The sequence below is a fragment of the Rissa tridactyla genome, chromosome 5 (genome assembly GCF_028500815.1).
Source record: "Rissa tridactyla isolate bRisTri1 chromosome 5, bRisTri1.patW.cur.20221130, whole genome shotgun sequence".
In the NCBI taxonomy this organism is placed as follows: domain Eukaryota; kingdom Metazoa; phylum Chordata; class Aves; order Charadriiformes; family Laridae; genus Rissa; species Rissa tridactyla.
The window spans coordinates 52,730,491-52,754,627 of NC_071470.1; the positions used below are offsets into that span (position 1 = coordinate 52,730,491).

The 24,137-nt window shown below is 38.2% G+C and overlaps 1 protein-coding gene across 4 annotated transcripts in view; it reads left to right on the forward strand.

The window, feature by feature from the left end:
- The window catches only part of BMPR1B (bone morphogenetic protein receptor type 1B), a 260,659-nt gene that overhangs the window by 98,732 nt on the left and 137,790 nt on the right, over positions 1-24,137 (forward strand). For all 4 annotated transcript variants that reach the window (XM_054203330.1, XM_054203331.1, XM_054203332.1 and 1 more), the window contains one exon: positions 2,219-2,280. The gene's annotated coding sequence lies outside the window, so the exon portion shown is untranslated. The remainder of the gene's footprint in view (positions 1-2,218; positions 2,281-24,137) is intronic.

Here is a 24,137-nt window from a genome sequence, read left to right on the forward strand (position 1 = left end):
AACAATAAGAAAGAGTGTGTTGGGAACATTAAGCTTGTGAAAATCTTAATATAGGAAATAACACCTTAAAAGAAACAAAGGTCTAAGCTTTTGCTCATATGTGATGGGCGTCCTCAACCTAAAGTCCAAAAGTACTAGATTTTCTTTCCAAACAGGAGGTGCCTTCTGAATATTGATAAGCAATCACACAAATCAGTTAGAATAAATAATAAAATGTTGTTTGGAGGCATAAGGCAAGGTTGCAATCTAACCAGACTTTAAAACTATGCGAGTTTTAAAAGGAAGATAAGATAATACAGAAGTACTGCGGCCGATATTAGAATTGTTAGGCATTGGATTATACTACTTCTTGTACGGTTTCAAGCAAATAACTGAAACTCTAGGCTTCTGTTTCCCATACAATGAGATAGTGTTCCTTACTTTCACTAGAGAAATGAACATTGTTTCTCAAAAATTTCTTCTCTGTGATTTATTCATATTGTATGGGTTTTTGGGCGGTGGGTGGGGGGTTAAGCTATGTGGTCTTATCAGCATCTTTGTGGAAATGTTTTCATGGCACTATGGAAACAAAGATCTTTTCTTGAGTCCCAAATTGAAATTCCTGCATTGTACATTTGAGCAACTTTGATCTGTAACATAGTTTAATGAAAAGTTATCAAGGAATATTTTAGTTATTTTATAGAGAATACTGAAGAAATGCTTGTTTGCTTGTTTCTTGTTTTCCTCAGGTTATTTCTACATTTAGGCTGTGGCAATCCATTACTGTGGATCATATTAATGTCATTTTACATGAATTTTTCAAATTTCTATATGAACTATGCATTTTTATTGCAAATGGTTAGGGTTTGGTTTTGTATTGACTGACTGTATGAAAGCTTCAAAATGTGTGAATATATGTTTTTAAAACATTACTAAACAAACTATTTTGTAATCTCCCTGTCTTCCTCCTACATACATCCTCCAAACAAAAAGTTATGCTAAAGGAATTTGAACTTAAGACCACCTCCCATTTCTAAGTTTGTGTTTGATTTTGGTTGTATTGAATTCAGAGCAGAAATGAACTCTGAAGGAATGTAGTGCAAGAGCCCAGATCTGGATGACTGGCTTTCCTCCCAGTTTTCCCACACCAACCTAAACCTCTGAGATAAGAGATCCCCCTCTCCGAAAACGAGACTTGGACAAAGTGCAAATTCTTCATTTCCTGAAATCTTCTTGTATAGGCCAACAAACAAGCAGGTCAACATGCAGGTTGCAGAACTGAAACTGAACACCAGCTCAGTTTCCCTGGATCAATGAAGTGTAATTTGAGGCTTGTGGTTGCCTGTCCAGCTTGGAGAACCAACACAGAGAACAAAGGCTCAACACTGGTTCCCTCGGATATTTGAGCTGCAAAATAGTGTTAGCATTGTTCTCTTCTGCTGGCGTTTGGCTCAGTGCTGTGCTGTTTAGATAGGTCAGGTGTAAATTTACTGTGATGGTTATGCCAGCAAATTCTCCTAGAACAGAAGCAGCTTGTGCTGTCCCTGTGTAGGTAACATGAAATGTACAGGAATGTGTGCTGTCCTGATTTGAATGTCTTTGCAGCATGGCTGCTGCTTTTTGGATGGGGAGCCTTCTTTGGTCAGTAGAAACTCGGGCTCGAAGTGTTTTAAACAAAGCACTTCATTTCAGGATGAAATTAATCCTGCATTTCAGGATGCTAATTAATAATTAGGATTTACTGAGTGTTCACTAGGATGCAATCAGATCTGTATTTTAAGTGAGTTTGGTGGGTTTGTTTGTTTATTTTTACTGAAGAGCTCATTAGAAGTTGATGGGAGTTGAGTGCATCTGGGCCTAATTGTGCACCTCTTCCTGAAGTGCCTAATTCAATTGATTGGGTTGTTTAGTGACGAGAAATACAATGTCAGCAGGGCCTTAATTATTTAATCTATCTAGCCACACCATGAGCATTATGAGTAATGCATAGAGGTAGCTGAAAACTCTTACATCTCCATGTCTGAGCAGAAACACTGGAAAAGGAAAAAGGTATCTTTTATTAGTGTGTATATGCCATATTGTACAATTACTGCATGACGTGTGTCCATAAAAGATGTGCCACATCATGATAGTAATTAAAATTTTATCTGTCAGTTTGCTCAAGTGTGATTGAATTATAATGTTCATGTTAAATGCACAATATCAAATGTAATTGATATATCTTTCTGCTCTTCTGCAGATTACACCATCTTACTTAAACTGCAAGACAAGAATATTTCTTGAACATTAAGAGCTTTTCAGGTAAGGACTGAGTTGTCATTTTCTTTCTATGAAGACCGTTGTTGTTAATAATCACCAGCATGAAGTAAACACCAAGGACAGGTTCTGTTTGTGAACTACACTTCGAAAAGCTGAGAAAAATTATTCGAGATGTTCATGGTGATACAGGCTGTGGTAAACAGGCTACTTGAGAAAGACATATGTATGCACATTTGGATGATCTTACTATTTGGAATTCTTGGAACCTAGGAGGTCTTGCAAGAAGGGATGGATAAAGAATTGTCCTCTGACAGAAAAATGGGAGCCAGCTGAGCAAGTGGCTGGAGGTAGTAGGCAGCACTCTGACACCAGGTTTTAGCAGCATGACGCTGGTGTAGGCTGCTTGTCATTGTCCATCTCGTATTTTCAGAGAAGCATTGGTAGACCTAAACTTCATGTTCAGGAAACGTCCCTAGTGCCCTTGGGGTTATTGCTAAATAATAGTGTGCCCAGCAAGTTAAGTTGTCGGGTTTTGACGGATGTCTCCCCTGGGATAAGCAAGTAGTAGTTCTGCACAGTGAAAAGTCAGCAGCTTTTTTTTAAACAATCTATTAAAACTCCTGCCTTCTGCTTAAGAAAAAGGATTTGAGGCTTTTCAGGAGGATTGTTGAAAGATTAAATAATTACTCTGTTCATTATGGGAAAAGCCCCAATTTGCTGGAGATGGTGCTGTAAAGCCATATAGTCACAGCTGATATAAAAATAAAATGTGAAAAGTTCTACCTTGTCACATAATGGGGTAGGGTTGTGTTTATTTTACTTCTGATGCAGACTGGTACAATGCTGGTAAGCAGTTCACTCGACTACAAGTAAAGGACACGTATGTTAACTTGATAGATATTTACAAAACATGTGAAGGTACCTTGAATTTATGAACTGTCAATCTACTTTTCCAAGGTAATGAAAACTTTGGGAGCTGTTCAGTCTACAGAGCCCTTGCCATCCTTTCAGTTTCTCCCATTTAATTCATCTATAGACCTTATAAACAAAATACAGGAAGTTGTTGAAATTGGGTAATTAAACATTTTTCCATACAGAGATAGCTCTTCCTGACTGCACCATATTCTGTTACCTTGCCTGAGTATCATAAAGAGCCTGAAATTGAGAAATTGTGTTGAAATTCCTTTGGGTTTGCATTCTTGGAACTTTTCCTAGAGCAATTTCACAACTTAATTTGCATTTGGTGTTAGAACATTTATAAGACTCTGGTGCTTTGTTACTTATGCCTAGGTTTTGAAAGGAAAAAGAATGAATGCCTGTTAAGTTTAAAATAAAATTGTAGCCTTTTCTTATAAAAATGGACATGTTATCATTGAAGTGCTAGAAAGTTGCATGGAGGTATAAAGAAAATAAAAAGCTATCTGTATCTTCCAAAGTTTATAACCTAAGCAAATGAATTAAGCATAATCTTTTCTATGTTAATCTTATTTAGACAAGAACATGGTATATAAGAATTTTTAAGACCATTAAAATGCTATTAATTTTCTGTGTTCAGTCTCAAATCTTTGTCTTGCCATGTCTGTAGAAAATTATTATTTTTCTTGTTAGATATACAAACAGGTTTTAAACTGAATTTAGAAATATTTCCTTTTACAAGAAACTTTTTTTTTCGCTGTTGGTTTTGAATCTTTTTAAGGTTAGCAGTCTATTTACCATATGTAACTATGTGATAGGAAATGCTGGTCCTGCTTCTCCAATATCCTAGTTTATTGTTTATCTGCTTGAATCTGAGTAAAAATGAGTACAAAGATGATATTAGTATATCATGAATCTCTTATCCATATCATGCAATTTAATTGCATGGATGTATACATCACACTGGTTGTACATCTGCATAGATGTAAATGGCTTTACTGCTTCACTTTGAAGACCTCCTGAAGGTCATTGGATTACTCTGTACTTACAATGTCTCTCTGGAGGCAGGTGATACCTTGGACATCTTATATTATGTACCTAGCCAGTTCAATCATTTTAGGAAGAAAATGCACTAGTAAATTAAACACAGAAAGAACCACAGGTAGGTCCATGTGTTTTCTATGTAATTCCTGTACTATTGCTTGGTTTTAGAATTATACTTGCATAATACACAAATTTTGAGCTAGCATACACTGCATTATAGGATTCTGCCTGTAAAATGCTGTAGAAGATTGTCCACTCTTTTAGCAGTAACTTTTTAACACTTGATAATTCAAATCAAGCTTTGAAGTTTTAGTGACTACTTAAATTTTGAATGCCCTCCCTTATGCAATGATTGAAGTAGCTCCAGTAGGCTGTACTGGTTGTGTCTGCCACTGCTTTACCAATATAGGGAATTGTTGTACTTCAAAGGCTGTGTATTTTATTTGTATGTCTGCACTTCCATTTATTACTGGAAAAATCAATAATAAATGATAGGAAAAAGTAACAATAAGTCTGGTGTTTCATGCATTGTGCACCTGAAAAACCCATTTGAGCTTGGTTTTGCTTTGAGAAGGACTTTAACTTAATTATGTTTATTCCACAAATATTTCTTCTGTGGAAAGAAGAAATAACAATATAATAATAATAAAAAACAATAACATCAAACCTAATAACTTCAGCTGAAAGCATTTTCTGCTAGTATTTCACATGGAACCAATGAAGCTGAGATAAGGATATGGCAATACTGAGAAAACTGTTGCTCCACGACCTGGGCTGTAAACCATTCTGATTCTTCAGCTGACTCTTATTAGGCCCATAGCGAGTTGTCTTAGGGAGTACAACCACTTGAAACCTATTTCTTTTGTGCGGGAGGAAGAAGACAGAGGTAGCTTTCATGTAGTTTAGCTTCATAAGCTGGTGTCACAGACAGGGTCATGAGAAAAGTGGCAGTAGTCCAAGGGAAATAGGAGGATGGTGTGGATGGGACTGGGAGAGAAGAGCAGAGTAGTCCCTTCAGTGGCATCCTACTGTTGTCTGAGTCCAGCTGTGTCATAAAACTGCTCTTTGCAAGTTGGTGAGGAGTCCTCCATTCTGCTGAGCAGTGCAGAATAAAGGGGCGAGTGCCTTACTAGTATCAGACCCCATGAAGCTTCTCCATCCCACTATCTCTGAAGGAAAATACTTCCCGAGACTCCCTTCAGCTCAGAGGTCTTTTAAGACTCCTGTTCTTCCTCCTCCTGAACCCTTTTGGCAGATTCAATTTACGTCACGCTCTGGGGATTTGATTAATATCCTATTATTGGCCCAGTCCTGAAAACCCCCCCACTCAAGGTTGGCAAGTGTGCTGTTGCATCTCGGTATAGACCAGTTCTGGTCCTGCACATTCAAGCTATGGCACGTTTACTGTATGGGAAAATACACCCAAACTATGTTTACTTGATGAATAGGTGGCACTAGAATGTGAAATCTACCCTAGTAACAGAGTGAATGAATTTACTCAGAACAGAACTTTTAAGCATTTTTTTACCATACGCCTTAGTATCATAATTTTAAATTAGATTTGCTCAAAATGGAAATCCAGATTCAAGCTGACATCATAACACATGACCTCCAGTAGCAATGAAAATTGAAAACATGAGGCAAGGGCATTAATCACTGAATAGTTTGTAAGCTTGCCATGAATGTTCATCTGAAATGTTAACGCTATTTTATTATATCAAATAACAGCTTAAAGTCAAAATTTATGAATACTGTGGGGTGCCTAAGATAAGGCATCCAGACTCATTTTACTGTACTCTGGCTCAAACCTTTTGAACCTTTAGTTAAGTGCACAGAGCTATTTGCATGCATAACCTATTGCTTTTACTGGAACTGGAAATGTTAGCAAGATAGTAGGGATCTGAGTTGGCAGCTAGACTTGTGTGAACTCAGAAATTTGTTTGTACGTACCCAGTTGCAGGAGGAAGTGTTAAATGGCCTCAGTGTGGATGCATTTGTGAAGTTAGGGTCATTGTTTTCTGGGGGTTTTTAGTTTGCTTAGCAATTTGAATTTTGGTTTGGATTTCTGTTAGTAATTATTTTTTATAGAGACAGTTGTAGTAGTAGTAGTAGTGTTGAATGTGGTTTAATATGGAGTATAATGAAAGCAATTTAACATGTATGCATAACTTACAAGGGCTGTAATCAAATAGATCTTTTCAGATGAAGTGATGGAGTTATCACTTTAAACCCATTTGTAGTTTCATTAATTTTTTGAGTTTCAAGGTATTTTCATTGATTTTGTTTTTTGGTAGCTGGTATTTTATAATTAACAGCTGCAAAATGTATTTCATATTTTGAAAAGAAAGAAATTTAAGAATGTTGTATTAACTTTCATTTGATCTCACATTTATAATGCTTCCTCTATTGTATATTCCCTTTACATGTGATTTCATCAGCTTATTCAAAAGCTGATTATTCAAAATTTCATATATAGTTGACTTCAGTGGAGTTTGGAAAAACACAAGGGAAGGTGGGATTGTTACTTTGTAAACTACTCACAGCCACTATTGAGTTGAGGGTCTTCTCTCTTGTCTTGAAGAATATACCTCTTGCTCCTTCTGCCTTCCCAGTATACGAGTTAAACTTTGCCTGTGGTAATTGTGTCTGGTTTGTTGTGATCCGTATATTTTTATTGTGACTTAAAATATTAAACATGATCAGTCTTGCTTTACTTTTTCAGCTCCTGAATATGCAAAGCGCCAGCTTGAATGTTTAAAGAATGTGGGGTCAAAATATGATCTCACATTAGCAGGAGTATATGCATGTTGTGCTAAGTACTTATGCATGTGTTAGGAAGACATATTTAGGCCACCATCAGAAAAACCTAATGAAAGCCCTAGGGAGGAAGGTGTAGCATATCTGAAATGGGATAATGTAAAGATAATTTTTGAGAGATCCAGATAACCACAACACTTATCTGTTTTCTACCACAAACGCTCCTCTTTTCGATGTACCCTAGGGAAGAGAAGCGTAATGGTTGAGCGCTCCTTGATTGGGCTGTGCAGTTTCGAGTGGTATGGAAGCACGCTGCAGCAAGAGGTGCGAACTTGCTAGGGCCCAGGAGTAGCATCATATAAATGAAGAATGTCTGATTGCTAGTTGTAGGTCAAACAAAGTACCTGAATAGGACTCCCCATAGCTGCGTGCTTTAATTCACAAGTTGGGGGGGGGGGGGGGGGCGGGGAGGAACCCCGCCAGACCACCCTTCCTAATGAACCGAAGTTTATACCTGGTGTTTAAACGTCTCACTTGTCAATAGAGAATCTTTTGCTGGGAGAGGTTCTTTGTTCCTATGTAGCCTGAGCCAGTGATTTCAAAATGGGTTTAAATGCTTTTATAGGTGAAAATGAGCTGAATTGACAGTGAGCTGGTTGTGGCTTTTGTATTTTGCTTTATTGGGTAGTTCCAGTAGTAAACTGAATTTATTGAAGTAAATGTACAAAATTACCTTAATTGCCTGTTCTCAATAATATTTTTAAGGAACTTTACTCTTTGCCTGTTTTTATTTTAATGTAAGGTATATGGTGCAGCTTGTATACGCATATTGTTTGAAGGCTTTGAATGGCTTGCCTGTCTGATCCATTTTAATAGATTCCAGCCTTTTTCCATGACATCATTATTGTAACAGACTTCCTAGAAAATATGAACAGCTGCTGTGTATTTTTTTCCTGTGTTTTATATTAAAACTGTAGCAGCTTTTCCGTTCTCTACAAATGACAGCAAGAGTCTTGTCTGATGTAAAACAAAATGAAAAAAAGTCAAAGTAAGGACCTGTGATACTGTTAACAGGCCAGTAATGTAACAGGTCCCCATGTATGAATCGTTTCATAATGCAATAAGGGATTACTTATGCTGCTGTCATACTGGTCAAAGGTTGGTCCCATTTCCTTTCCCCCCTCCCCCTGAACTAAACTGTGCATCATTAAAGATGATGAAAACAGTATTGTACTCAGCTTCCTGGCCCAGATGGCAATTTGCATGAAGAATTTTATTGTATTTTTTTTTTCCTAATATCCTTCTTATGTAGACTGTGCATAGAGGTTTTAAAGTTCTTTTCAGTTCTTATAGTTCAGGTCAAGGAGACTTGCTTCATTGTTTCTCTGTGCATCCTGGCATTCAGGGATGGTTTAGAGGCTGCTTTACACAGAGCCTAGAGTATTAAATAAAACGAGGAATTCATCAGGCTTGTTCTTCCACCTAATTTTCTGTCTGGCTCCATCTTTAAATAGCTGAAAGGTGTCAAAGAATGATGTGAGCCTTTAGATCGTTATATTGTGTTTTGTCTGGAATACCTCAACCAGAGTTTTAGAATCTTTTAGGTGACTTGTACAAACCAACCAGGAAATCTGGTATGTTTCATTCAGCAATATCTGCATTTGATTTAACAAAAATAGCAGGTATAAACAGAACCTATCCTTTATGTGGCTCTAAATAGAAACATGCAGCGCTGTGCAGGATAGCGAGGTGCTTGTGGGTCACTCCTGCCATCCAGCAAGCCAGGAGTTAACAGCCAGCTTGGGTCTCACCTGGGTGCTCCAGCTGGAGTAAGGAGACAACACTGACTGTTGATGGAACAACTGCTGCTTAGAGAAATCTGCAAAATCCACTGTAAAGTCCAGCTTCTTGTTAGCTGGGGTGGGTTTGCTTAATGGTTCTGCAACCAGGGATCAACTTCAGCTGGTCTTTTTCTTTTCTGTGTTCCTCTGCGATTCTTTTTAGACTTGGCACCTGTCTAGAAGATACAAAAATCAGGCTGGGTTATTGGGGAAATGCCCAACCCATGTATTTCAGTATATGGCTCCAGTAATGCATGAACTGTGCTGCCCCCAGAGCTGTCTGATCCCGTGGTAGATTGTGGCTGTGGTGCTCATCTGCACCTGGGGATGTCTGGTCCAGAGGTGTGCTGAGTATGGATCGCTGTAGAAAGTTGGTCCCAGCTGCAGTGTGAGAGCTCAGATGCCAATTTGGGTGTTTGGTGTCCAGGAGTGCCCAGCAGGCTCCAGCCCTGCACTGACTCACGTGAGAAGTGCGGCCAGTCTGACTCAGGAAGGGCATGCTGGAGTCCAGCTGACCTAGAGACTGACCAAGCCTTATGATGTAATATGGCCATAAAACAAGTCATCGTCAGCTAATGCTGCTGTCTTAATTGTCTTAGTCCAGTGTCTTTTGGGGTGCTTTCTCCCTTCATTTGAAAATAAGACACCTGTATTTTGTCTCCTGTGTGTGAAAAACATACAGCAACTATGTACCTCTCTCTTCTTTGTAATGCAGGGAGATGGTTTATGCACCAGGTAAGTGACCGTGAGCTGATTGAAAAACACTAAAAGAAAATCGATACTAACCTTGCAATGAGAAGATAGATAAGGACAGGGCTACATTGACCCTGTCTGTGGTCTTCATCAAATGGTGCCCATTTTGTGGCTGCATATAGAGAAATAATTTCATGAACGAAATAACTAATGCCTTCTGGGGATTATCAGTTACAAGCCCTTCTTTATCTGTTAGGAGGAACTTTACAAAAGGCTGCTTGACCTGTTCTCCATTCGTGTCCTAAAGCAGACTGGAAACCACATAATATATAAATTATATTAATGCAAATTATTATTAGCCCAGATGCGGAAGAACACATGAAAATTACCATCTGGTTTATAATCAAAGAAGGCCTAAACCAGCATGTGAATGATGCCTATAGAAAAACGCTAAGGTCATTCCTTCAAATATTTGAGGCATCGTGGTACCCAGCAAGTGATGGTCAATGTCCGTGGCTTCTGTGCCCACTCCCTGTTGAAGGTCAGCTCACACGGGGGGTTGTACAGCTAACACAAATCCAGTTTCAATCAAAAAATTTCTGAAACTCATTTTTTATCATTCTCTTCTTGTTTATATTGAAATGAGCGTAAAAAAACCCTGATGTTCAGTGGAACAAAATCTGTGTATCATTTTCACCTATTTTTTACATGTAATTAGAAAACAAAATGAAGAAACAATGTGTTTTGTAGAACATATTTTTGAGACTGTAGTTCTTACCATACGACTTGTGCTCTGAGGAAAGTGTCTTTCCCATTACCCTAAAATTCCCCAATATGGGGAAAACTGTAAGGACTTGTACGGATTTTAGCTTACTCTTTGTCTTTTTTTAAAGCATGTAGAAATTAATTTCTTCCTTCCCCTTCCCTCATATAATTTTAGAAATTCTTGCTCTCTGGCATTGCATTTCTAGTCAGTCTGGCTTATTTCAGGTGTACAAACAGGCTGTGTATAGTTTTATTAGTTCATTTCAGTAAATATTCTTCTTTGCAAAACAGTTTTTCCATTCCCCACGCCCCTCCCACCCAAAAAAAGAAAGTTCCAGAGAGTAACTGATATTTGCAAAAATATATGTTAATAGATTTTAAATAGATGTCAGAGATAAATATTTGCTAGCTCAGCTTATAAAAACTTTACCTACAAAATAAAATTATTTTTTAGCTATTATTTTATTTTTACTTAAAAAATGGAAAACATCAAACATACTGTAGACACAAAACACTTAATGATGGAAAAGAATTTTACAGTCATTGATACTTACAATCTCCAATATATAGACTATCAAGAACTATAATGATAATGACCACATCCATTCTGACCTGTATGGCAAAGCAAAGCAAAACTATGGAGAAATTACACTGAAATTAATGTAATTAATCTATAGTGACAGCACAGAGTCAAATAAAAATATGGATCATGTACTTGTAATTTGAATACAAAGAGATCTGTAAAATAAAAGTTCTACCATTCTTCACACTTAGCAGGAAAAATGTTTTGCATTTTGCTTCACAGAACTCTGAAATAGAACTTGGAATACATCTTGGTAACAGAATACATAAAAAACCACAACAACATATATGTAATTCAATGAAAAATTACTTAATTGTGGCTTTCCTACTGAAGACCCTTCTTACAGTGATAGACCTGAAATGGTTATTACAATGAAAACATGAACGTCTGAGTGCAAGGAGAGGACAAAGAGGAGTGTTTAAATTCAGTCTGTTTTATAAATAACAGTAAATTGTTGAGGGTGAGAACTAATTTTTCTCATTTGTAGTACAGATTTTTTTCAATTAGATTTGTGCTGAAGTTAATGATAGACTATGGGAAGAAAAGTGTGTTTTAAATAGCTGAGCATGAGTTTTCAGATATTTATTGCATCTCCTAGCATCAGTGCCTGTGTGTGAAGCAGGCCAGTCAGCTACTTTTTCTGTTCCACCTTAACTATTCAGAACATCAAAATGCATAAGACACAAAGATCTTTTTGAGGCCCACAGTACTTGAAAGGCTTTAGTTACTTCTGTATGTTTTTCTCTCTGGGTACAAATATGTATCCTTATGATAAGTTTTGGGGTGTGGTTCATGTGTTAAGAGTATCGCTTGCCAAGACCAGTTCTTAGAAGCGTGGCAGTGTTGCCACAATGTCAGAGAAAGTTTTTGGATGTGTCTTGAAAATGATGTTATCTCATTACTCTTACTTAAAAATCCCCTATTGGGATTGTTTTACAGCTCTTTCAGTAGGTATTTGAGAACGTGTGCTCTTCTGACGTGTCCCAATATTGTGGTACATGTCATACTTGGAGGGTATTCTAATGATTGCTGTGAATGGTAGTAAGAGGGCTTGGGGTTAATGTGGGAGATGGGGGGGTAGGGTGGGGGGTTTTTGGCCTTTATCACCATAGCTTCAGGCTGGCCCGCGTTAGCAATGAGCATAATTTATTATAAACTATTGCCTTTAAAACCAGTGGTCTGTTCTCTGTGAAATGAGTTGATGCCTGTTAGACCAAATACAGAGGTCTGCTGCAAACCATCAGTACAACCAAAGCGTAATAGTATCACTGTTGTAGCCATGATGTTCAAAGACTGTTAAATGGGGCAGGGTTTGCAGGGAGAGGTAATATCTTTTATTAGATGAATCAATACAGTTGGAAAAAACAGACACTTTCAGACAAACAAACCCCTTCTTCAGGTCTGTGCAGGAAAGGCTTTCTGTGCCCAAAAACTTGTCTGTTTTTTCCAAGTGTATCAGTTGGTCTAATAAAAGATATTACCTCTCCCTGCATACTTTGCCCAACTGAAACGTTAACATTCCTGTCGGCAGCTTTAGCAGAGAAGCCAGCAGCAGCATGGGCACGGTGTTTTACTGAATTTCATACGCCATACTTCTGCTCATGCTTTACGTGCCCTGTACTTCTTCTCAGGGGGCAGAAAGGCAGAGTATGTTCAATTACAAAGGTGTCTCCTTAGACACAGACTGACAACACTCATCAGGGAGTGTTTATTGCTTTCCTTAACTTTTTCATGAAAAGGAAATTTTGCCTCCTATGGGGTCTGTTTCTTCCTCACTGCTTGAGAGATGTAGGTCTGTATCTCCCGTTAACGCTAATCTTCCCTGCATGGCCAGCCTGGGCATTGGAACAATTACAGAAGGGAAAATTTTTCCCTGGACATCGCTTTGCTTTTCTGATGAGTCTGATTTGTGATGTGCTTAGGTCTGGAGAGATGATACTCACGCAATAGCTGCTCATAAGTCTTTTGCCTAGGTTTTAGAAAGGGGTCTCCTCACAGAAAATAGAAGACAAAAATATTTGGTGTCTTGATGGAAAGTGGATCTAAAGGGGTCTGCTGTAATGTAAAAACAAAAGGAGCAGTGTTTCCAGCTAGAGCGCCAAACATCTTGGAGTCCAATGCGGAAAATGTTTATAGTGTTATATAGTTTTATTACTACAGACTGAAGGAAAACAGCTTATTGAATGACTTTTGGGGACTAGATTTTGTACCAGTGGACTATCTAATAGTGGACAAAGAAAAACCCTCTCTGCTATGGGGTGGGAGCAGAGAATCTGTAAGCAATACTCAGCTTCCTTGTACAGTGTGCAAGGACAAATGCTGTTCTCGGACATATTGAAGATCCTAAATTCACTGTGGAGAGTTGGGTTGTGATGCCAGGAGGCTGTGTGGATGCCGGTGGGCACACAGATTACCAGGCTCGAGGTACTGCCAAGTCCTCCCACAGGGACACTGTGAAAACAGCATTTGCGGAGCTGTTGCCTTTTCACTCCTCCTCTCCCAAGATGCTTCGTATAAAACCTGTTTACTTGGGCTTGGTTTTTAGCTGATATTCTCTGCTGTGTTTTGCTCCGTGTTTCCCCAGTGTGGTGGGCACTAACACATGCAGAGCAGCCCCTTCTCTCTGCATCGGCTGAACCATATGTGATAACCATAGTTGTACCCCTTTTGGTGGGATCTATCTCTTCTCAAGCAATAAATGTTATTAAAGCAGCAAAGTTCAGTAGCAAGCTCAACAGTGCTATGTGTTTAATTGTCTTTGGTGTCTTTGCTGTTTTTATAGTGCTATACTAATACCAGCTGTTGCTGAAGACCGTAGCTGGAGGGTAAGACTAGGGCTGCAGTGGAGTCCCGAGACGGTTTGGCTTTTATGCTGTTGCAGCAAGAGAACAAATGGTTCTCCCCGCACGTTGCAGAATGAGGTGCGAGTGAGCTGTCGTGTCATTTCAAGGAGCTGGACCAGAGAGTTAGGCTGAAGCCAGGGCCTGAAAAATGTAGCCTGTGCCTAAGTGCCAGGGTGAAAAATAGTTGAGCTGCCATTCTCCCTGTTGTGTTTGTAGGCAGGGACTGAGGAGGACTTGGATTTGAATATGAAAAAAAAAAAAAAAGTCTCTGTGTTAAACCTACACGTAGACTAAAAATGAGTGAGGAAAGAAAGGTGTGAAGGAGGAAAAGGTAAAAGTGAGTTTTGTCAGACACTGCTTTCATGCAGTGTGTTGTGTCCCTTACTCTTCCACCTCCAGAAGAAAAAATGCGTTCCTTGTTTCGTCTTAGTCAGCATGAGCTGGTCTGCTTCCTCTTGTAGATCCCTAAGTATCTTTGAAGCCTTTAGCCTCATCACCTTTCAGCTCTGTCCTTCCAACTGATTTGCCGAGTCCTTCTCAATTTCATAGCTTATATGTGCTTAATTTCTCCCTTCCTCCCCGCAAAGTATTGGGATTTCTTTGGCTGTGCTGTCACAGGACTACAATAAGGGCCAGGGAGGGATCCCTCTTGATATCAGTCTCCAGGTAGGAAGAAACAAATTGGCCTGAATAGAGCTTAAACCCTATTACCCTGTAGCAAAGGAGGTGGAAGACATCCTTTCTGCTTTGAATTCTGCAGTGTTTTCATTGCTGCTCCCCTGCTGTGTTGTGTGCCATCCTCACAGGCAGCCGTTCGTTGATACTTTCATTGTGTCTTGCATGGTTCTTATTAGCAGCTGTGATCTGCTGCAGTTTGGCATCCACCTTTGTAGCTGAAGAGGTATCCAAAAAATTGTTTACTTGCTTGCAAAGTTGAGCAGCCAGCTGTGATGTTTACTGCCTATTCATGTTTGGAAGATCATTTTGTGGCCAAAAGAAAGCTTAAAATCTGGAGACGTTTTGGCATTTGTCTAGCTGAGTGGGTGGATAGATCGTTTTCAAGCTTTGATTAAAGCACATGTGTTGGGGCACAAGGATGGAGAAGCAAAACAAAGCAAATGTAGTGTGAAGTATAGTTTAGGAGCTGAAATACAGATATATACGGTGACATGCCAAAATATAAGGTGCAAGTCTCTTGTAAGCAAATAAATGGCACGTATGGCCAAGAAAAGCCAAGGAGAGAGACAGAAGAACGTGACCTGAATAGGCAGACCACGGACAGTAACGGAGTCTGTTATGTGTAAGGACTACATATGTGGGACAAATCACTGTCATCCAAATCTCTCTTTTAAAAAATAATGAGATGCACGCCTACCACCATGAAAGCTTAATGTGTAAGGTCTGCTCTAAATTACACTTCAGTGTAACATGTACAGAGACTCTGAATGCTGGAACTGGTGCCTCCCTGAACATAATTTGAGGCACATGTGGTAGTAATTCAAAGATACTCTCTTGCCCTAATTTCTAGTATATGTATCTTGTAGTTTAGTCTTATTAACTTTTGCCAAATCTAGGCTAATAATAATAAATAATATTTAATATTTTTGCTGATGTAACAAGCTTGGAAGCCAGCCTGTTGAATCTGAATGATATGTGATGATAAAATACCAGCACCAAAATTTAAGGAAGTAGTGAGATTGACGTGGAATCTTTGTTTGGTATATAATAACTTTTTATTATACACCAGTTTTCACATAACTACTTTGAATGTGGTGATGACAGAAATAAAATTCACTGCATTTTTTCTCTTCAATAAATGAAAGGTAAATATAGCTTATATTATTTTAACTTTTCCAAGAAGAGTCTTGCAACATGGACTTCTTGTTCCAGTCCTTATCCGTAGTAACCATCCTCTTGACAAATGTTTCTTTTCTAGGTGGTAACAGTTAGTTTCGTTCCTGCAGTTGAGCAAAATTCCTTTCTTTTTACTTCTTCACATGAATTAGTATGTGGGACTTATCTCTCGTTGCTGTAAAGTATGTGAATTTTAGCACATGTACATTAATGCTTTGCAAACACCTCAACAATTATTATTATGGTTTTTTTCCTCCAGAAAAATTTTGGAGTTGTTCCTTTTCTCCTTCTAGAGGATTCTTCATTCCGCATCCTTACATGAGTTTGTACTCATGCACACAGCAGCCTTGCTCTACCCGCCACTTTTCCACAGCCCCGCAGGGCAACAATTTTCTTCTGCCGTTTCCTTGTGCTGTGAAAGATGTACCCATTCCTTGCACATGCTTTCCTCCTCTTGGTTGGGAATTAGATGCTTTTAATCTCTGTTCTCCCAAGTTATTGCTGGCTAAATAGATCAGTCTTTCTCCTTTTCCATAGTAAATCCATCAATTCCTAATTCCTCAGCTGCCCCTGAAGAATCTTAAAGCCTCCTGTTCTGGGCGGTTTGCTTCTCTTACACCATAGGTGACTAAATCTTTCCCGTCTTTTTCTGGTGATAATCCAGGAGCTCCCTCCTCTCTGTTCTTCTCCCATCTCTCTGTTTATTTTAGAGGTGATAAAAGTGTTTTTGTCTAATGTCAGTTCTAGTTAGGCGCATATTATCTAATCGGTGACATTTTCTAGAGGTTTGCAACCTTCTGGCTCCAATTTTGTTAAGTATCTGACATTTTTCCATTGGGCTCCATATCTTCCCTTTGTTGGAAGAGGACATAAGAGCCCCAAACACCTTTCTATCACAAACTATTATGACTAAAAGGACTTTACTGTCTCAGCTCCTGGTTGCAGAAAAATGTAAATGTAAGAAAAGAAAGAAATGCTATCTTATTTTAAAAATACATGACTCCTTAATGTACTGCATTTATGCCATAGTAAAAAACCTAATTATAGATATTAAAAAAAAAATCCAGACAATGTAGTTGAACTATACATAATTTCCCAGATGTTTTAATTCAGAATTTTGCTTATTTGTAGCCTATCTTTGAGCTGCTTTATTTTTAGGTTAATGAAGAATTAAGGAAAATAGTTTACATTTGGCAAATAAACTAACAATTTATCATGGGCATCCAGAAGCTAAAAGTAAGGCAGATGCTGAGTTTTGCATTTTCTATTCTCATGTTCTGCAATAGATAACATACTAGCTGAGTGTCAGGCTTTGTTAACTATTTTAAGCTAATGCATTTAAAGCACTCATCGCTGCTAAGTATTTCCTTCATTGTTAGAATAAGGAATACAAAGACAAAATATTTCATACGCTTGAAAGATTTTCTTTTTATTCCTCTATTTCTTATATGTGAGAAAATGCCACCTTTCTTCCTCCCAGGTGATTTTTTTTTTTTTTGTGCTGAGACCCTCTTGTCCACGTTGGACCTAAGTTACAAACTGCACATCTGGCTGAGCACGTGTGCTTGCTGCAGGAACAATGAGACATCCAGTTTTTTGTCAGAAAGCCTATGAAGCTGTTGATTAAATGAATTATTTTATGGGTCCCCGCTTTTGAGTGCCCAATTTCTTTTGACTCCTACAGCTTGTACATTTCCCAAATGCTACATGTGAAATATTAATGCAAAATTTCCTTGAGACTGGTTTCCCACCAGGATTTTGTGACCACCCTGTCCATCTGTAAGTCTGTGTATTAGTCATGTTCAACCCCCATTGACCAATTTCAGCCTAACTTGTGTAATGGCTGGAAGTACAGAGACACAAAATTTCTGCAAGAAAACTAGAAATTGTGTGAGAGAGAGACAGAGAGTCCAAGTAATATCTGCCCTGAATTGTATCTATATAACCTATATCTAAACTCTGAATTAAAAGTCTGAATTCCCTTTGCATTTGCTATTTTAGGGGATGGAAAGGGGGGTGGGGTGGGGCGGTGGTTTAAGCTACAAGAAAGTCACAAAACCATACTTTCCTATGCTGCCAGCTTCCTGGAAAGCCGAACAAAATTGACTTGCTTGTGTAGGAAGCAAATACATACAGTTAATCAGCTTTTGATCAGTTATGTGGTTACAGGGAAAAGAGATGGTTGATGTCTGCATTTTATAACCCCATGGGCCATAATTGGCTTTCTTGCCACATGTTGCACACCCTTGCTGTGTAGTCATAAAATCAGTTTGCAACTACACGGAACAGGGCTCAGAACAGCCTTTCTCCGTTCTTTTTTTTTTTTGGTTTTCTTTTCAGCTACTAGCCAGTGGATAAAGGTTTTGGAAGAGATATAGGCATAAAGCAGGGAGGTTTTAAACAAAAGATTGTTTTTTAAAGGAAATAGGCGATGGCTTCTCAAGCTTTGAAGTCTCATTTTTAATAATTTAGCAGTTTGATACATGGGTTCGTGTTCATTACATATTAGCACTTTCCAAAAACATATTGAGAAGAGTGATGGGGAATGAGTCCAAGACTACGAATAATTGTGGAAACATCCATACCTGACTGAATAAATTATGATCTATAGTCAACCAAAAAGTTGTGTGCCTTCTAGTAATTTCTTAAGATATTTCTTCTTTCTGCCTTTTCCTCTATTCCACTGTTTAGCTTGTATTTTCAATATCTTTATATAGCTTATTTTGGAAGATGCATTAGTCATCAATCCATCTGCCCTTTTTCTGTAGCTTTTTTTTTTTTTAACCTCAAGCTTCTTTGGATTGCCAAACTAAATGATTATGCGAACATTTGACTAATAAGAGGAATTTTCACTGGTATGAGATAATTCTCAAATTCATAAATTTCATAGTCAGTGGTGAGGACTAACCAACATTCATATAACAGTAACTCAGAGAAAAATAGAAAATATTAAGAAGAAAACAACATAAATATGAGCCAGCGATGGGACCTGGTGGCAAGGCCTCCTGGGCTGCACTGGGCAGCATGCTGCCAGCAGGTCAAGGGAGGGAATCCTTCACCTCTGCTTAGCACTGGTGAGACACATTCTGGGACCAGGGCTGGGCTCCCCAGTACAAGAGAGACATGGACATACTGGAGCCATTCTAGTGTAGGCACCACAAAGATGATTTAGGGGACTGGAGCATCTCTCCTATGAGGAAAGCTGAGAGAGGGGACTGTTCCAGCCTGGAGATGTCTCAGGGGGATCTCATCCATATGTACAAACACCTGAAAGGAGAATGCAAGCAGGATGGACCCAGGCTGTTTTCAGTGATAAGACAAGAGGCAACGGGCACAAACTGAAATACGAGAAATTTTGTTTAAACATAAGGGGCAAGAGGGAAAGTGTTGTTTTTTTTTTCACTGTGAAGGTGTTCAGACTCTGGCACAGGTTGTCCAGAGAGGTTGTGGAATTTCCATCCCTGCAGACATTCAAGACCCAACCAGCGAAGGCCCTCAGGAACCTCCTTCAGGTGACCCTTCTCTGAGCAGGGGGGTTGCATTTGGCGCTTTCCAAGGTGCCTTCCAACCTCAACCATTCTGTGATTATATGAAAAAATAAATTCATTTTGGAGTTGGATGTTTTATCTAAAAGAAAATACCTTATTTCTCATCAGAACTGACCAAACAATTTATTGGGCTAATCTGAAAGTATTATATGTAGTTATCCTTTTCCATAATAAAGAAATACATGACCATTTTCAGACTTTAACCACAATGATGCAAAGCGTGGAAACTTAGTTTAAAACATAAGGAGCAGCCTTTCATTAATTAGTATGCTGTTTGAGCATTTCCAGTTAAAGATAACATGATCACTTAAAAGAGTAATTGAGATGGCACTAAAATTAATGTTGTTGTTGCAAATGCAGCTTTTGAAATGTTTCATCTGTTACTTTCTCATGTTGTGTAACTTTTGGAATCACTTTGGATTCATATAAATGATAGTTGTCTTTTGGTTAGAAGTCAGTCTTCTGGGTGCATGGGGCTGAGAATACAAAGCAAGGAGCCATATTGTAATAAAAAGCTGATTTGAGGCTTATTTCAAAACGGTGGTGGTACTTCATCTCTAATTTCCAGTGATCTCTGTAAGTGGATCAATGGCTACCTGTAAAGTGGGTCAAGGAGTCCCAGGTGAGACTGCATATCTCGAACCTCATTCAGATTTCGCATCAAGAACAGACCCCGTGTGCATCATGTTCCTCCTGTGCTTGGTACCTTGGTTTTTCAGAGGAAGGAAGCTTGACAGCATGGAAGGATCAAAATTTGCCATGAAGTTCTGGTGCTGTTGACAAGATTTACCGCAAGGTAATAGAAAAAGTTGCTGTTAGCCTAGTGTAAACTTTGTGTGGTTCTATAGCTGTCATCAGTAGGAGAGTTCGTGTGGGATTTCTGCTGCTATAACAAAAGATAACATCTGTCCCAGTAGCACTAAATATTAAATCAGGAGAATCTGTTACATTAGAATATGTTGGGATGATGTTTAGATTATTGCATTTGTCGTGTGAAGAAAAGGAGGATGCATGAGTAAAGTACAACTGAAGAAATGAGGACACCAAATAGCCAACTCTACTAGAAAACTAATTCTTATAGGATTGCAAGAAATAAATCAATTACATTTGTCTGAGAAACAGTTAGGGAGTTAGTTTGCTTTTCCCATGCATTGGAGTCTTACTTATTTCTTTATTTTATATTTTTCCTCCAGCAAACTCATCTTCTGACTGTCATACATATGCCTGCAATATGTATTTTAGAAGGAATTTGACTCTAATCCAAATATTTAGTCTGTTTCAAACAAGCCCAATTCATTGCGTATCATTACCTCTGTTTTTCCTTCTGCCATGAGTAGTGTAGCTGTCCAGCAGCTTGCATCCAGCTGTTGAGTGCAGGCATCCAGCTGTTCGGGCAAGGCTAACTTCAGAAATAAAATGAGGCACCTATGAGATGCATTTGTAGATAAGTAGCATCATTTACTCTCACAGATTGCACCGATCCTTTGCCATTGAAGATGCACTGTCAGCACACGAGTCAGTAAGCTGCCTAATTGTGAGGTTAAAAAATAATTGCATGGGTGGAATAATTATAACTGAAATATATGCTGCTTTTTGACCTTTTTTGCTGTCTGTTATATTTGTTTGTTTTTAACAAAGTTAGAAAATGAATACATACCAGACTGCAGAATCTAAGAACTCAGACATTGTTTGTAATGTTCAGTTAATTTGTGCTCATTTGCGCTACAGTGACACTACCATGCAAAGCCACAAAGAAACAGATATTCCTCCTTAAGTGTTATTGTAGATGTTTTTGCCTTCATCAGTTCTTACAAGTATTGTTTTACTGTGCTTGAGTACAAGCTCTGTGTAAGATTTTTTCAGAAGCATCTTAAAAACACAAATATGTCACAACCTTTTGGATATCCTACTGTATCAGAACTTTCTTATCTGTTAATAGGAGATTACCTATATGATATAATAGCTTTTATCATGGGAATTTATCACTTAAGTATTAGGTCTGATATATGTATTGCTTTTTCTTATTAGCAATCTTGCAAATTAACTATTGTTAACTGCTGTGTATGGTTGGTTGGGTTTTTTTTTAAATTTAACTTTACATTCATATGTTTTGAATGTTTCTCTTTCTGTCTCTTCCTTCCTGGTTAATCTCTTCCTCCTGAACAGTATGTTTCCAGTCTACTTCTTATTTGTGTGGAATCCTTTTAAGCAAGTGAAATTGTGATGGTTTTCCTTTTCGTTATCATTAAGTGACAGTTGTCTGGCACGTAGTATATTAAGTGTGGTCTTAAAAGCAGTGCATTAATTAACGGTCATTTAGTGAGTAGTTGAAAATACTTAATAGACTGACTTGGACCAAAAGAACTTTATAATTGCAATAGTTTCTCCTCCTTCTAAAGGAAATTAGGCTCCTTTTAAAAAACAAATTAAGGGGGAAAAATGTTCAGCTGTAGAGCTTTTGCTCTGATAAGTTGCTGGTGGTTTGCAGCAAAGTGGGCTTTTCACCTGGTTCCTTGTCTTGTGCTTTAGGGCAGCATTTATTCCCTGGCAGGGCCAAGGCTGTCATTTTTGTCCAGAGAAGAGGAAAATTATTACACTGTGTTGTTATAAAGCTACACTAATGTAGTTATAGTGTACCTCAATGCCTTATTTCTTGAAAACATCTAGATCATTCTTAGTGTGTATGAGTAGCCTGCACGAAATTTTTATTCAAGCAGCAGAGATTTTAATTGACGCGGCATTTGTTGATTGTGCTGCGATGAACAGAAAACTGAAACCACATTCCCCAAATTACCTGCTGTGTGATGTCTTTATATTTTTAATGGTCTTCTCTTCAGAAGTCCTGTTACAGTATTGCTTCAGTTGAAAAGAACAAATAGGCTATTTATTAAGTGTGCAGTCAATAGCATTTCAGCTAATAATGAATAAGCACTTACAATAATCTATCAACAGTCAAGGTTTTTTTGGAGTCATGTATGATCTTCCTGTCTGCTCCCTGGAGCCCAAAGTATTTATTACTTGGAAACAAAGACCCTTAGAGTCAAAGGTAAGCAATGGCGTGCTGAAAAGAGCAAGAGCAAGCCCATAAATGGGAATCGGTGGAGAGCAGTTAATAATGGATGTCTAGCAGGGCCCACTATATGTTCAGTCTTCTCTTCCCACCCCATCCCCTCTACGCTATTTCAGCTTAGAGGCAGTTCCCTCTGGCCACGGTTATAAAGAATGAGTTCATGCACCATCGTATGTTTTACGTGCATTCATTAGTCTACAAGGAATGCAATACTCTTGCATGTTTGTTTTAGCTAAATACATAGCATTTCATTCTGCAGATAGCTCTTTCGAATGTATTGTTGATTACTGTGAGTAGATTCAATGCTCCAATGAGGTTGGACCCTTAAATGGTGTTTGGATGAAAACTGTTCTTAAATATGTAAAGCCTTTGTTACAGCATGGCCCACCTGTGTCGTAGTGCAATTATCTTTCAGTGAGCATCCTTTTTCCACGTTGTGATTCTTCAGATGTTACAACCCTGTATCATGAATGGGCATATTTAAGAAAATAACATCAATTAGGAATTAAATTGATCTGTTTTCCATTAACTTTATGAGTGAAAGCTAACAACTGTTATAATGCAGGATTCACAGAGCTTCAGCGAAGTTGAAAAATCCAAATTTTTTTTCACTCTGAGTTGCCTGCAGAGAAACCCTTTAAAGCTGAATAGAATTCACTCTGCTGAGTGAAGATTACTAGAATGGCTCATAATGGAAGGATGAACGAAACATGATAAAGTCTCATTGCAATGTTTGGCACTTGTTCAGTTTCAAATAGGCATTCTCAAGAAAGAAAATTGCTTGTGGGTTGGGGGGTTTTTTTGTTGTTTTTTTTGTTTTGTTTTGTTTTTACATATTCCTTCTCCTGGCATTTGAAATACCTCTTTGAGGTATGTTTGATTAAAACAATTTCACAGTCAGCACTGACAATGCTGTGAGATTATCTTGCTTTTAGAGTTCCCTTTTTGTGGTTCAGTTGTACACATGCTACAGGCAACACGCCTAAGTAAAATTCAAATCAGTGCTGCTGTTAAAAATGTACATCGTGCTTGTCAGACCTGGAAAGGAGGAGATGGTTTGTTAGCTGAAGAGATCAGAGTTTATAATGAAAAACAGACTAATCATTAAGGTTGCAAGGGAGAAGAAACTAGAAACCCAGAATCACAGGAACCTGAAGTTCATATTTCACAAAACTTGACTTAGGTTTTCATCTTCCAGAAACAGAACAATGTGCGCAACCATGTGCAGCTTACTGTCTGTGGGCTTTTTTACACAAATTATTTTGTTAGAATCATAAAGCTTTTTTTCTTGAAGGAATGTGGAGAATCCTGTGGTCTTCTCCATAAATGAAGGGACCTTTTGTGGTTTTATTATTTCCTCTCCATTTTGCCTGCCCCTTTCTTCAGTGATAGCTATTTTATTGCTACTGTGTTTAATGAATATATGAGGTGCTTGTTAAGGATGCTTTAAACTTTGAAAGTAACTGGTAATATTTTAGTTATGACTAAACTTATATTTTTGAGCTTGGGAGGAAAATTTAAGGAAACACTTTAAGGAAGATTATCCTTTCATTAGAGTTTGTAATGCAGGTCGAATTAAAACTTGTTGCATATACGCTGCACTGAATTGCTAGAAAGGAGTTTGCCTGTATAGAATTTTTTATCTAACCAAATTTCTTACACTGATTTGTACTAGGTATATAAATGATTCTACAGATGTGTGTGTGTGTATATATGTATCTAAACAATTAGAAGTTTTTATAATCCCCAGAAGGGGAGATGTTTGTTTTCTGTTGCTGGGTTAGGGAAGGATGTGCAGAACCAAGGACCTGCTCCACCCAAGGAAAGCATACATGGAAGAAAACGTATTGTAAATTCAGTGTGTTGAAAATTATCTCTGCTAATTACATTATTTTGCACATTTGCTTTCCTGGAGGAAAGCTCTCCAGAGGTCTGTCACAACTTACTCTGCCCTTCTGCCTGTTCTCCTCCGCCTTTCAACGTTTT